Genomic DNA, 16,408 nt, shown 5'->3' with positions numbered 1-16,408 from the left:
TAACTCTCCACCAAGGAGTCCCCTCTTCCAATTGCTGAGATAATCCCTCTTCTTCTGGATGGATATGGTCTCTCATGGGGATAGGGGTGAGGGAGTAGAAGAGATAGGTTCAGCTTTCCCCCCACTCCTCAACTCACCATCATCCTTTTCCAAGGTCCTATACATTCTGTGACCCTGTGATCAGAACCTAACACAGGTGGGAGTCAGTGGAGAGAATCTCTGCTCCACCTTATTCTAATGTAAAGTATTTTTGTTAGTTTTCTGACTGTTCAGCATCTATTCCATTTTAATTTAGTAATAGATCCCAATTTTTGACAAGCTACTTCTCTCCCTGTATGTCTAATAACCAAGAGACCCCATCATCCCCAGCCAAAGGGGCAGCCATATGACCCTAACTGACCAATCAAGTGCTCCCTTCCTAGAATTTGAATCATGAGAATAACAGTAAAATAGAACTCTTTTATTGCTAGGGCAGCCCTCCACCCTGACAAGACAGTTGGGTAGAACTTCTGGAGATGCATATTTCCTGTGTATTCCAAACCCAGTTCTTTGATCTCATGAGCAACTTCCAAAGCTTTTGATAAATATCTCTTTTGCATAAATTAGCCAGCATTTGTTTCTATTGCTTATAACCAAAAATTCCTAACAGTTTCCTGTAGTGAGAACAAAGATCAAGCCTGGAAGTCTTGGGATCAGGAGACAGAGGGTAAGGAGGGTAATAAACCTACAATTGTCAGGTAGCCACACCCAACCAAGAGACCATGAGCCCAGACTCTATATTACTTATATCTAAAATTTTTAATGCTTATTTATATGAGAGAGAGAGAGAGAGAGAGAGAGAGAGAGAGAAAGCATGAGCAAGGGAAAGGCAGAGAGAGAGGGAGACACAGAATCTGAAACAGGCTCCAGGCTCTGAACTGTCAGCACAGAGCCCGATATGGGGCTCAAACCCACGAACCATGAGATCATGACCTGGGCCAAAGTCAGACGCTTAACCGACTGAGTCACCCCAGGTGCCCCTATATTACTTGTGTCTAAATCCTTACACATTTAGCACACACCTTATGCAGAGCTGACACTCAAGATATATTTATTGAATTGAAGCACAGATAAAACTTACTAGGAGAATATGACTAGGAGAGAGAGGAATAAATGGTGCTAAAACATTGTGAACAGTAGACCTTTTGGAAAGAAACAGCTCTCAAAAAAGTCACTGTTACCTCTTTGCCTCTCTCTCCCTCTATCTTGCTTCCACTCCACACCGCCCCCCCCCCCCCCGCCCACTTTCAACAACAAATAAAAATTTCAAAGCTTCATCCTGGCCCTCTCATTTGTTAGGGCAGAAAATGCAGCGTCTGTTATACCATGGAGTAAAGCATCGAAGCAATGTAAAATAAAACCAATGTAAAATAAAGGCTTTTCAAAGAATTCCTAAATTTTGATCCTTTCTGATATTCCCCTGACTCCAGTTAATAAAAATAGCTACAGTTAATAAAACATTCTATCCACTCCTTTTCAATGCTGCCTATTATTCTTGAATGCTCAAAAGCCCCAGGCTCCCAGCCAGGTCAAAAGGTTTCACAAAACATCCACGAATTATTTCGAAGCAGAGAGACTCCCACAGCATGTCTCCCCGGAAGCTGTAAGGCAAGAAAATCCATCCTCTCTTTCTGATCGAAAGCCAGAATTCACTGGAGGAGACATAAAGAAACCACCAGATAAAGGTTTCTTCTCATTTTGCACCTTCAACCTGTAATCCCAGGTACACCCCTCACCTAAGTAGGTGCATTCTCTCCCAGAAGAAGAATCCCAGTGTACCTTCTATGACAATATATTTTCAACTTCTTTTTATAACAACTACAAATTCAGTTAAAAAAAAAAAAAAAAAAAAAAAAACAATTCCATTCTCCAGTGTGCTGGAGGGCACGAGTAGTTTTTTTCTCCCAAGCATGAAGGGAGAAAATTCTCCCACCTTAGCCCTATTGCCTTTTCTCTTTCAATAAGACTTTAGCGGGTTCAAGTTGAGCCTGCTAAAGAGGAATCTCTGTTCACTCCCCTGTCAAACCAGACCTTTATGTTCAGCCCTTTGGCTTTGCTGGATGTTGTCATAAATACTGCAGACCCTGCAAGAAACGCAGTATTTACGGCCCAAGAGCCATCTGCATCTCATTCCTTATCCCAAACCCCATTTCTTCATGTGTGGATTGTGACTTTAGGGTGAGACCCTTAAACCCCAAATTCCTGTAGCTGCTAATATATATAATTCTACCCTCATTCAGGCCTGATCCACCGCCAAACAATTGATCTAGGGCGGGACCTTACATATCCTACTAACATTGTCAGCAGCGAAAAGGCTTTGAAACTCGGAAAGGTAATACAGGTTCCAGAAAAGGCCAACAGTGAGGTACAAATCACTCTGCTGTAATTTTTGCATTTTTGAAATCAAATCGAGCTATCTGGTAACCAGAATCCACACTCTCCAATGCACTCAAAATGTTCAGTTATCAGTTAATATCTTGCCTTTGTCTCTTGTTATGACGGCTTCAACAAATTTATGATAAGTCTGCCAGAATCAAGTGTCCAGAATCTATTTGCTTTATGGATTCTTCAGTCAAATCATTTCTCATCTTGGTCTGGCGAACCTTAACAATTTGGAGGACATGGTGGGTATTTTTTTTTGCTTTGTTTTTACTGCATAGTCTTTGTACATGACTACTGGAAAATAATTTTAAGCCAAGTGAATATTGCAAGTACCACTTCCCGAGCCCATAACGTTTCACATTCATTCATTCAAAAGTCATTCCTCGAGCACTTATGTTCTGTCAGGCTTGGTACTAGGCACAATACAGGAAATAGCAAAGTGGATGGTGCATTTTTATATTTTAGCATTTTTTTGAGAGAGAGAGAGAAAGAGAGAGCAAGAGCATGTTAGCAGGGGAGAGAGGCAAAGCAAGAAAAAGAAAGGGAGAGAGAATCTTAAGCAGGCTCTAAGCTCAACACAGAGCCTAATGTGGGGCTTGATCTTGGGATCATGACCTGAGCCGAAGTCAAGAGTCAGACACTAAACCAACTGAGCCACCCAGATGCCCTATTTTAGCATTTTGAATGTGCCACTGGCCATCTTCACCCCAGGGAACAATCTCCTTCATTAGCAAAAAAGGCTTTTTTGTAGAGATTGCTTTGCTGTCCTATTTCTGGGCAAAATTACAACTTCTGTTAGAGTCTGCATTTCCGCTTAGCCTTCTATCAGACTTAGGGTTTTAAAAATTATGACATTTTATTGCAGCAAAATTGAGTCCTCAGGCCAGATCCTTCTACAGCAATTACAATTACAACAAAAAAGTTCATTATAACTCAAAAAATATTCCAAAGACCTGCTGATGGCGAACACAGGCAGTGTTCTATTGACTTCTAAGTGTTTTCCCACTGGCAGTAAGAGCCACATTAGCTGGTAGGTCTCTGTGGCAGCTTTTGTTAACTGTTGTGCCCTCTCCCCACCATTACTATTTGCAGGACTCTCTTCCAGGAGAGGGTTTTGCTGTAACTACCATCCTCTATAAACCTTGCCCCACTTCCTTCCTCACAGTGATCTAAAACATCCAAAAACTAAAAATTAGCTCCTTCTTACCAAAAACAAAGGAGGGGAGTGCTACTCAACTCCTCTAAATCCAGCCCGTCTCTTCCACTGAGCAACCAGGGTTCAACTAAATCATGCCCTAACCCAGCTTTCTACTTCATCTCCATTAACAGGAAATTCTGGTCAGCTGCTCAGCTCAGCACCTTCCAAATGGGCCCTATTTTCCTCATCATGATTCCTTCACTCAAAACATCTGCCCCACCTAGAGTATCCTTCAAAATTCTAACTATTCCTGAATACTAATTCAAATCCCCACCTCACAAAAGCCTTCACTTACAACTGATCCAGACTGAAGTCATCATACCCACCTTGTTCCCAGTTACAGTAATTAGACAACTGAAAGACACTGAGGGCCTGAGTTAGGACACTGGTAGCAAGAATCCACAAAGAAAATAGATTCAAAATCCATAATGGTGGTCAAATGGTCATGGCTACATGGCTGATGGCGGATAAAATTATGGATGCTTCTTTGCCAGAAAATTGATTAGGAATGAGGCTAAGGCCATGGAAAGGACATGAAAGATCCCATACAATTTCTACTAAGGTACAATATTTAGAATCTGAGGCAGAAATGACCACTGGTCTGAGCTAATGGGAAAAATTCTCAAGATTTTGTATTTCCTCAAAGGAAGTAGGAAGTAAAGAATCATCTCCATACCACAGAGATCTGCTGCTGATTCTAACTACAATAATCTCTCATTCTGAAATTGCTTCCCCTCCCCACCCCAATGGTTCTTTCATCAAAGACACCCAACTTGAATGAAAGATAACTGACGTCACTTCTGAGATTTTATTACTTGAAGTATGGAAAGTGAAGGTTATAGCTCTCACGGCCCTTTGAGCTATACATGTGCATGTCTCAGTCTGTCTTGCCTGAAATAAATTTCCTACAATCACTGTTTTACAATATGCTAAAGATATATTACCAAAATAAGCTTGCTTCTCCACAGACTAAGTGAGCCAAAGGCATTGTGTTCCATCTTTACAATGAAATGCAGATTTCTCATTGAAAGACTAATCTTCAGTTTCAAAAGATTGAACAAAATGGTGCTTAAAAAGAATTATAGCTGGTTAAATATAAGCTGCTAAAAACATCTAAGACAAGAATATTCTTTGAGTATCAAAGCATTTTTATCTGCTTATGAGTTAAACAATTTTTTTTCAACAGAAGACCATGTCCTAGTATTTTCTTCTGAGATCAGCAAACGAAAGTCAGTAAATATGCTAACCCAGAGCTTTCTTCACCTAAATGATCTTATTTCTCCCTAATTGTGTCAATAAGATTACTTCGTACTGGGAAGACTGGCCCCTCCACTAGCCTTGACATCTTACTAGCAAGACTGAAGAGTTAAAATTCCCCTCCCCTGGCCTGGACCCACTTACAGCAGGATTGAAGTGAGTACTGGTGGCACATTCATGCACCACTTCTCCAGATCACTGCTCACTGGCAGGCCAGTTCACGAACACTCTGCTTAGGGGCACCTGGGTGGCTCAGTCGGTTAAGCATCTGACTTCAGCCCAGGTCACGATCCTGCTCTTTGTAGTTTGAGCCCCATGTTGGGCTCTGTGCTGACAGCTCGGAGCCTGAAGGCTGCTTTGGATTCTGTGTCTCCCTCTCTCTCTGCCCCTCCCCTGCTTGCACTCTGTCTCTCTGTCTCCCCAAAATAAATAAACATTTAAACAAAATTTTTAAAAAAAGAACACTCTGCTTAAAATTATCCACCCTTTCCTTAGAAGATTTGGGAATGAATTTCAATGTTTTGTTTTGTTTTTTATCTCTGTCACCTTCTGGTCACCAAATAGTAGTCTCTATCCCTCCATATAACCCACTCTCCTTTCCCCTCACCATCCTCCAGACCCTTCCCTTGGGTCTTCTAGAACTCATGGTCTGTCAGGACTAAAAACACCCATATATTCAACTTCTCTGAATACATACGTTACTTTCTCACTCCAGCGGATAGCTCAACTAGATCCTACAGGTACTGCTTTCTCTGCAGCTCCCTCAAGTGGTGGTTATCTGTTCTCTGATCCCATCTGTCTCAATCGAAGGGGTAGATCTCATTTCTCATTGCCACATCCAGATGAATACTCCTGATTCTGCCCTGCAAACCTCATCTTTACCACCTACACTTTTCAGTGCAATGATCTACTTTCCTCTCTGCCAACTGAAAGAATTTTCCCCTTGCTCACTCTCTTTCTTTCCACTTGTATTCCTGTAATATTTTTTGGTGGGTTCAACAGCCACAAGAATCCTTGATTTTTTTCACCTGCCATTGGAATCATCCTGTATCCCATCTCAGCCACTTGCTTTCATGATCACACCCTCTCTCTTTTCATCACCAATAATGTCACTTCAAATTTTCAGTTTCAAGTATCCCTTTCTCTAATTATCATAACCCATGATCTTTTTTTTTTTTTTAATTTTTTTTTCAACGTTTATTTATTTTTGGGACAGGGAGAGACAGAGCATGAACGGGCGAGGGGCAGAGAGAGAGGGAGACAGAGAGTCGGAAACAGGCTCCAGGCTCTGAGCCATCAGCCCAGAGCCTGACGCGGGGCTCGAACTCACGGACCGCGAGATCGTGACCTGGCTGAAGTCGGACGCTTAACCGACTGCGCCACCCAGGCGCCCCTCCCATGATCTTTTTAACTCATTTCTCTTTTTATTTCAACTCTAAAAATGCTTTGGCTCCCTTAGGATATCCAAATCATTGGCTTTACCACTCTTCTGTCCATCAGGCTCTCACTTCCCCCATGCAACAGCTTAAATTCCATGGTCCATGTCTAAAATCACTGCCTCATATCCATTCCTGGTTCTCCTGCTCATCTCTCCTCCCAGGTACTCAGCTGTCAATACTGCAATCCTGGCTAAATTCGGCTTTCTGCCTACCCCATGCCTACACCCAAACTAACACAAAGTGTCAGAGACAAATCTACAACCCTTCTAAATAATTCCACTTTAAGTCCATGACCACAAATGTTGACTCTGCCCTCAAGAGTCACCAGGAATGGCAGTGTACTGTCCTAGTCAATTCATTCTCCTACCCTCGGAAACAAGTATATTTCCCACTCCTTTCTTCACTTAGAACTCCAACCCATCCTATACATTCTTCTCTCAGGTGATAACTTCATTTCTTATTTTACTAAGAAAAACAAAACACTCAGAAGAGAACATTCTCATCCTGCAGGCAATTTTACATCCTATCTCCTGCTGTGCCCACATTTCACCTGTCCTTCCTATAACAGTGATGGAACCATATGTCCTTTCGGAGGCCTCCCCCTCCCCTTATGTAGTGAATCCATCCCCTCTCGCTGGCTCAAGAACTTTGGCACGGCAATTATCTCCAGTCTCTCCTGAGTAAGCATGTTTGGCTGCCTACCAGGTCACACACATCAGCAAACATATTGTAATATTTTCGTTTTGATAAAACCAAGCCCTCCCTTGGCCCCGCATCTTCCTCCAGGCTCTGTTAAGGCCACTCTCCATTTCTTGGCTCCCATTCACAGCAAAACTATTTAAAAGAGTGTGTATGCTCTCTATACCCAATGTCTCACTTCCTATTCTTTCTTGAACCCCTTCCATTCGGTTTAATATCCCCTCCGTGTCACTAAAGCCACTCCTTTTAAAGTCTCTAATGAGCTGTGTGTTGTCAAACTTGAAAATCTTTTCTTAGACTTCACCTAATTTGGCTTTCCAGTATCATTTGATAATTTATCACTCCCTCTTTTTTGGAACACTTTTTTCCCTTAAACTTGGAACATGTTGTGTTTCTAGTTTATTTCTTACCTTGATGTCTGTTACTTCCCACTTTTATTTACTGGATTCCTCATTCCTACCTGAGGCTCAATCCTCAGATTTCTTCTCTATCAACACTCATATCCCTCAAATGATTTGATCTCTTCCATTGCTTTCAGTTCTACCTATGTGCTACAGCCCCAAATTCACATCTGCCTCCTCTGGCTTCTCCCATAAACTCCACATATATCCAACTGTCTACGTGACATCACCACTTAGATGTCTAGCAGGAATCTCTGCAGGTGTACTTCAGAACAGTCAAAGAATCCACGCCACTGATGACCAATAACCACGAGGTGCTTAGCTTCACTAGTAATCAAGATGTGGCAAACAAAAAGCAAAATGCGTTTTTCCCATCGCATCATTATTACCAATTATGCTGCCACAAATATTCATGTGCAGGTCATCAGTGCACATGCACATGCAATTCTGTTGGGAATGCAGTTCTGTTGGGTCCTAAGGGCTTGCAGAAGTTCAACTCAAGATAAAGTCAAATGTTTCTCTTTTTTTTATTAAAAAAAAATTTTAATGTTTATTTACTTTTGAAGGAGAGAGAGACAGAGTGTGAGTGGGGGAGGGGCAGAGGGAGAGAGAGACACAGAATCTGAAGCAGGCTCCGGGCTCTGAGCTGTCAGCACAGAGCTCTACACAGGGCTCCAATTCACAAGCAGTGAGGCCATGACCTGAGCCGAAGTCAGATGCTTAACCAGCTGAGCCACGCAGGCACCCCAAAGCCAAACTTTTCAAAAGTGTTTATACACTTCTGTTTAATTTCCTTGGCTATGTTTCAATTTCCTGTCTTAAACCAACCTGTCTCCACTACCAGTCATGTTAATTTTCATCATTCTGCTGTGGGGGTAGTGTTATGATATCATGTTTTTAATTCGCGTCTTCTTGATTCCTAGTCAGGTTCAACCCCTTTTCACTACAGGCCAAGCAAACTAAACTCTGGTATTTAGGGATGCAAGCTCAGATGGTTAAACTAGAAAGAAAACGAATGGAGCGATGATCATAAAAATCAGAGCAATGGTTACCCTTGAGAGCAATGGAAGTGGGGCAGGGGCCTTCAAAATGCTGCCGGTACCATAGTTTTTGCCCTGTGCCGTAGGGACACAGTGCTCACTTTGTGATCACACACTGGGCTTTAAAGCCTTCTTTTGTACATTTTTCTGTATTCATTTTATTTCACAGTAAAAGTTTCAAATAAAAGGGTAAGTCACAAAATCAGTATTATTTGAGTACCTACTGTGTGCAGTCATATGACAGATATTGGGGATGCAACGATTAATGAAGGAGGTTCTTTCCCTCAAGGTTATTGTGAATCACATGATTAGTAGGTGGGCAGCATGAACTGCTCCTGGAGAACTGAGAGAACCTGTAAGAGATGTCAAGGAGGAGGGGGATTTGTGATGGGCTGTCAAACATGGGTAGCATTATATAAGCAAAGAATAGGAGGAGGCATTATGCACACCTTGTAATTTGTGACTGGGGACAACTCTCAGTCTCTACACAGGCGCTCAGACACACACACACTGACACTCAGGTGCCCATAGTCATATACATACTCATTATATCCGTGTGCTAGGGCTGCCATAACAAAGTACCACAGGTTGGGTGGCTTAACCAACAGAAGCATATTGTCTCAAAGTTCTGGAAGCTAGAAGTTGGAAATCAAGACACGGGAAGAGTTGGTTCTTTCTGAGGTCTATGAGGAAGAATCTGCTCCTGGACTGGAGATGGCCATCTTCCCCTTGGATCTCTTCACGTTATCTTCCTTCTTTGAGTGTCACTGTGTCAAAAGGTTTCATTTTATAAGGATACTGGTCATATTGGATTAGGGCCCACCCTAATGACCTCATTTTAATTTGATGATCTCTGTAAAGACCCTGTCTCCAAATATGGTCACATTCTCAGGTACTGGGAGTTAGGACTTCAACATATGAATTTGAGGGGGTTCGAGGGGGTGGGGGGGCAAAATTCATCCCAGAACACTCACACATACATATATACTCACAAATACATATATACATGTACTCCCATACACCTACACAATCGCACATACACACATTCCCATTCACACGTAGACTCATTCACAGACCCTCACATACATCCAAGCATATGAATTGCTCCTGGGGAGCAAACTCTCCCACATACTCATACACACACCCACATATTCTCAAAATACACTTACACATCCAGATTATACTTTGTCACACTACTCATACACACATGGGAGCATCACACACACACACACACACACACACATACACACACACACACACACACACACCCCTCACATCGGTAGGGGAGATGCTCTTTCTCCCACTCTGCCTCTCAGGGCACCCTGTCTCCTTGGAGGAATGTGACCTAAGCCAAGGAAAGCAGAACTTTTGGCAAGGGTGAGTCAGACTGGAACTAAGGGGAGATGGCCCCCTCCCACTCTGGTGGCAAATTTGGGAAGATGTGCACCAGGCTGCAACTGGAAACACTATTTCCCAGACATCTGTGGGATAAGCCTGTCTGCTAGAGAGAAATGAAGGAGAGTCAAGTGAGAGAAGAAAAAGCCTCAATGACCCTTACCCCCGGTTCCAGCTATCCATGCAGTCAGCTGCACCCTGACTGGCTAACAATTTAGTAACTTCCCTTCACTGCCCCTGTTAGTTTGGGTTGGGTTTCTGTCACTTGTAATTTAAAGAATCCAGGTTCCTTGGGGCGCCTGGGTGGCGCAGTCGGTTAAGCGTCCGACTTCAGCCAGGTCACGATCTTTGCGGTCCGTGAGTTCGAGCCCCGCATCAGGCTCTGGGCTGATGGCTCAGAGCCTGGAGCCTGTTTCCGATTCTGTGTCTCCCTCTCTCTCTGCCCCTCCCCCGTTCATGCTCTGTCTCTCTCTGTCCCAAAAATAAATAAAAACGTTGAAAAAAAAAAAAAATTAAAAAAAAAAAAAAAGAATCCAGGTTCCTTAAAAGGGCTTTCTAATGGAAGCCTGGGGAGCATGAAGGGTACTATGATAATAGAAGGCGCGTGACCAAAATGGAACTTGTGGCCACGGCTGATTTTTCCTTTCCTTTTGGTTCCATTTTGTTTTATTGTTCCAGAGGCATACTGTTCTCCAACCACACCCTTCTTTCAACACTTCACCAACCTCTCCCCCCTGCAAACTTTGCAATCCTCCCTCCTCCTCACAGCACAACTGTTTGTAGGTCAGTCTCTCCAAAAGCACAGCCTACCCACTCTATGAAAGCTCTGTACCCTCATGGGATCCCCTAACTCAGAATTTTGATTGTTTCCTCCATAGCACTTAATTCCACTTTGGAATCATTTGGGGTGCTATTTCCTTGAGCTTCTCTCTCTTCTCCCTTGGACTATAAGCCCCCTAAGGAGAGGAACTGGGGTGTGTTGTTCCCCATTTTATTTCTGGAACCAGCACCCAGTGTGGTGCTACTGGGTGATCCAAGGTCGGGGGGAGAGACAAGGACGAGGCTGATGGCTTCTCCATTTCTGCAGTCACTTCACAGCCGCGGCCCCCAATCCAGGCCTCCTGCAAAGACTGTTTTCAACGGCAGTTTCATCTGGCATCTCTTCACCTCTAGCTCACTGAAAGTTGTGCCGCTTTCAACTCCTCCGCAACCCCTTCCCTCAGTCTCCCGGGCGTTACCCTGCAGAAATCTCCCGCGGCACTACCTGTGTGCTTAAGGGACGTGATGTCTGGGCCCCTTATCTTTAGCACAGCCACAGGCCGGTCACTTTGGTTTTGACCAATGAGAAAATAAATGTTGTTGAGAATTTTAAAGCGACCAAACGAGTTTTAATTCAGTTTCCCCTCCCCTCTCCCTCCCTGTTTGGAATTTCTTAACCCCTAAGGCTTTTTCAGAGGGCATGCCACAGGCAATGCTGGACTTTTTGGGACAGAGTGGTGAACAGCAAGGTCTTGCTCAGAAACATGCATGGTGACACGCATGCCATTTTCTGTTTGGAGAACCTCTTTGGGGCTAAGGAGAGACGATGGCTCTAAAGTCCCTATTCACAAAATCCTGTCTGAGGGAAAACAACTGTTTTTCAAAGTAACCCACGTGGGAGAAATGACCATTGTTTATTAACATTAGATACGAGAGCTTTCATTTACCACAAAGAGTGCTCCAGGGGAAAAACTAGTTAACTGTGGTGTATTTAACACACCTGAAAACCACATTTCCTCCTCCCTTTCCTTTCGGATACTCCATCTCTGGAAGGCCAAACGTACAACTTACTGATAACTCAGTACCGTGTAGTATCGCGTGTCAGAAATCAGTGTGGAATGTTACACTCGTTTTGCCTGTAACTTCTCACAGCCTTTAAATTGCCATCTCTCTAACTACATGTCTTCAAACAATATTGCCATTTGAGCGGTATCAATCAGACAGGATTGCCCTTGGACGTCAAAACTCTGAGTCAGCCCTCGTGAATAAATTCTGATGACTCCTGTATTCCAGAGAGAAAATGTATTTTTTTCAGACGGTCATGAGTTGTGAGCGAGCATTTAAGAAAAAATAATACCGACTTCTCATTTGTAGGTGTCTGATGCTAAAATTAGTGTATTTTGCTACCAGAACCACCCCAGGCCTAGCTCCTTCTTAGCCGTGGCCTTAACACTCCATTGCTTTGCCTAATTCCCAATTCTAAGCAACTCTCACGACCTAGTTTGTTTTGTTGATTAAAAAAAACGCACCGGTTTAAACTTCACATTTCAAGTTTGATTGCTGTGGGACAGACTGGCTCATAAATCTTCGCTAGGCTACTAGTAACTAGGGAGAAGTCGCTCTCTTCAGTAAACATCCCCTGCTTCTCAGTAATAGGGTGCCTTCCATCACCCAGAGGTTTTTTCCTTTTAATTGAGTGTTTGTTGAAGCATGACTCTGAGATAGGAGGCCTATTCAGGAATAGAAATTGCAGCCCAAAGTGTCCATTACTTACCTGAGACAGGGCCCGAGACCAGCTGCACCTTACAGAGCTGGGATGCCTGGGCATGTGATTCGGGCTGCCTGGCCAAATAGCAACACTGCCGAAAACCATGGAGGCACAGGGAGATCAGGGGAGCCTGGGTCTGGGTAGCCTCTCTACCTCCTGCAAAGAGGACAGCTAAAGAAGAAAAAAATGCACCCTGTCTGTCTTTGCTTCCTCCCCACCCCCACCCCCCCACCCCCGGGGCAAAATTCCTCCCCAGAATGGAAAAATTCAACTTCTCTGCACACCAGAACAACAGATCTGTGTTTTCCCAATCCATTTTTCCTCTCTAGAAGTCAGGGAGTCTGCTTCTAAAGCTCCCCCTACTCTTTGAAAGGAGAAGAGAACGTTTTCTGAATCTCCATTTTGAGCTAGGCATTGTATTAGCTGCTTTCGGTACAGCATTGTCTTAATTCTTCCAACAAGGCAATTCGCTTGGTCCACGTGTTGTGAACAGCTACTGGGAAGACGTTTGCTCTGTCTTAGCTTTCCAAGTGCTGATCTCGTGGGCCCCATTTTTCCTAACCTGGAGTTCTTCGTACACATCAATATGGATAAGGTTTTACTTTGAACTGTTCATTCTTCCAGGAATGACAGATGTCAGATTAAACTGCAAAACTCCCCAACTTTACATTCACTGCATTCACCTCCAATCAATAAACGCATCCTGGTGCTTCTCAGCAGGAAGACACTCCTCATTATGGCCTTCCTCAGCAATGCCAGGGAACTGCTCCTCCCAGCCCTTCAGAGCTTACACTATTTTGCACATACACTTCTCACCCCTGATGGGAAGCAGTATAGTGTCTTCAAATGTGATTATTTGAATTCTAGCAGAAACAGTTGAGGTATATCTGAGTGGCCCCCTGTCCTGAACTGAACCTCCCCGTGCTACAGAAATGGGTTATTATGGATACCTAAGAATAGCTATAGCTTTTCTCTTTGCTGGGATAAATTACAGTGTGACCCCTCCCTGGCATCCAGCATGTTGTGAGCCCTTTGCCTTCAGACAAAATGGCGCCAAAATCACAAATATGTGCCTCGCAGAAATACTCGAAGGTTGTTCCTCCCTCTATTCTCCAACACAGCAAAATCTCTGCTTTGATCCTGGTCCTCACTACTCTATTCCTTTGCCCCAACGTCTTCTCTGTCAATGGGCTCCTGAAAGTCTCTGTTCTCCCTCCTATCACCTATCTACTTCTCAGTAACAGCTTAAAACCCTCCCCAAGAAGGGGACTGGCTGCTGAGCTGGGTTTTCAAAGCACCGTAACATGCAGAGCACTGCAGGTGGGAGAAATACATGCCCGAGAATGAAACGTGTTTGGGGATATCATGATCAGGGATTATTAGCCTATAAAAAGCAGACACCAACTCTGCTTCAAGGTCAAATAAAAAGGAAGGTTATTATTAGGACTTAAAGGAAGAGTAAGGAAACCAATTTCAGGCAGTAATGCCAAGAACTAGTGCCACACAACCTCTTCTCTCCACTTTAACCCGAACATCTGACCCATTCTCCTCTCTGGCAATCAGCTCCCTCTGCCTCCTATTTTATGCCTATTCTCCTAATTTTGGTATCTGTATGGGAAGGGGTGCCTGGGAACATTAGCCTTAATTCCAAAGGCCTCAAAGCTTCAACATCTCACTGTTCAAACCATATACAGAAAAGTAATCTGATTGGTCCAGCTTGGGTCAGGTAATCACCCCCAGTCCAATCGACTGTGGCTGGTGTGTTCTCCTGTGAAGGTGGCTGCTTAGATCTATTTCTTCAGGCCCTAAGTGGGGTGGAAGTCACCTCCAAGTGGAGGAAGTAGGCAAACTAATTGTGTCTAGGCAAAGGGAACTCTCAGGGGCTCAGTATTCCTGAAACTTAAAAAACAAGAGAATGGTGTAAATGGTTTTTTTTTTTTTTTTTTTTTTTTTGGTAGCTGATGAGTACTCCTAGACATAACGCGTGTAAATTGTTGCTTATTGGTTAAATGAACTAAAAATATTTTTATGTATTTCCCACCTTTTTAAAAGTAGATTTGATGAGTCCTTTTTCCCCCATGTTAAAACATTATCAACTGGTCAATGTCTCAGAAGAAAAGAAAGAAATACTCCAATCAAACCTTTCTTCTCTAGCATTTTCCATCAACTCTAGCAGGACCTCGGTCCCTTCTAGTGAGAGTGATTTTCATCAGTATTCTCCATGCCAGATACCTAACCATTTCTCTGTAGTCTTTTCCTACTTCTCTGTGCCATGGAGTCTGGCATTGGTTTATACAGTATCTAATTCCCAAGCTAGATTACACGCTTTTAAACATCAAAACCTGTTTTTATTTTCTTGCTTCTGTATTTCCTTTAGTGTCACATTAGGTACTTAAATACTCATTGGAGATTGATTCTTTGGGCATCTATTATAATAAACTTTAACACTTTATTACAGTTCAAGAAGCAACCATCTATGACATGTATTGGCCACTATAGTTTTGGTCACAAATTGCAGAAACCAACCTAAACTCGCTTAGGCAAGAAATGAGAATGTATTGGAAAAATATCAGAGAATACCACATCTAAGTTATGGAAAGGACAGAGGTGTAAGGTGGACAAAGATCAAGGGGGCTCACAGATTCAAAAAGAAGTCTCTCTCTTTTTCTCTCCACCTCCCTCTCTGTCCATCTCTCCCACACCCTCTCTCCTTCTCTCTGGCTTTCTCTGTGTTCATTTTCCCTCACAGTTACTTCTGATGGTTTTTTTCACATCTTACATCTTTCACCACTGGAGAAGGCCTGACTCTCTTTCTTGGTATGAGTTCTTAAATCCTGAGATAGGATACTAGTTGGCTCAGTTTGGATCAGATGCCACCTTTGAATCAATAAAGTGTATCTGGGGATGGGGCTGAGCTGTGGACTTTAAGAACGTGGCTTTGCCTACATGCATGGAGAAGAAAAGCACTTCCACAAAAAGAAGATGTTTGAGCCGGGGTAATACTAATTACTGGTGATCGGTAAGCCCCTATGTCTCTGTGGTTTCACATGATGAAAGTTTATTTCTTGCTCATGGCATAGTTCTGGTCAGATGACTCTTCTCCACAGGGTGCCGAGGAGGAAGATGCAATGGGTTTTGGTGAAATCATCCGGTGTCTACTATAAGAGGTGTACTGTTCCCTCGTGAAGGGAATCAAGGAAAGGGCATTCCTGATCTCTCAAACAATAGGTGTCCATTGTGCTGGACATAATACATCAGTGTGTGACACAGTCACCAAGGAACAGTTATTTATGAAAAAACTACAAACAGATAAAAAAAAGATACAAATAATCAACAAAACTGAACACTAACTTATGAAAAAAAACAAGAAAAATAAGAAAAATGGGGATCTTAAGAAAACGTCTCATATGTTCAGATGCACCATCCTGAGCAATACTCTTGTTTGACTACATGATGGTCTTACGAAGTACCAGGTTTTTGTTTTCTCCTCCACTGCCCCAGAAAATGATAAAGTCATTTTATTTGTATAGCTGTCCCCACCAGAGATCTTTATTAGTGCCAGAGATTGCAATGAGCTAACACAGTAAAAGCTGGAATCAAGACCTTTCCTTGTTCCAATTCCTTGATCCCAGGCTTAACTGCATTTCCTCACAGGATCTTTATTTGCCACAAAGAGACCGCAGCTGATTCCTTCCTTTTTCCGGCCCTGACCTCATCATTTCAATTAAGCAGCCTTTTGGAACACAAGCATACTGCAGTCCTTATCAGTCTCTTTTACTTATCTCCAGGTCAAAGAGCTGCCTCAGACTCTCACCTGCACTTTCCTATGACGCCTTTGGGCCCTGCTCTCCTACATGTTCCTCTTTTCCTTCTCTCCCTCCTAACAGAACATCCACCAGCTCTATCATTTCCCTATGTCACTGGTGAGAATGCCTCCATACCCCATCCAGGCAGGTGCCTCCGGCCGCCCTTGTCTCCTTGTTTTCTCTTATACCTTATGCCAAAGTGATTGCTGGGACAGTCCTTAGGGA

At 43.2% G+C, this 16,408-nt stretch overlaps 1 protein-coding gene across 10 annotated transcripts in view; it reads right to left on the bottom strand.

Moving 5' to 3' along the window:
- The window catches only part of RWDD3 (RWD domain containing 3), a 252,870-nt gene that overhangs the window by 100,776 nt on the left and 135,686 nt on the right, over positions 1–16,408 (bottom strand). The gene's annotated exons all lie outside the window — the stretch shown is intronic.

The sequence above is a fragment of the Puma concolor genome, chromosome C1 (genome assembly GCF_028749965.1).
Source record: "Puma concolor isolate L17-30 chromosome C1, mPumCon1.1.hap2, whole genome shotgun sequence".
NCBI classification, from domain to species: domain Eukaryota; kingdom Metazoa; phylum Chordata; class Mammalia; order Carnivora; family Felidae; genus Puma; species Puma concolor.
The sequence above is the reverse complement of the archived record's forward strand: the minus strand, read 5'-3'. Positions and strand labels throughout refer to the sequence as shown.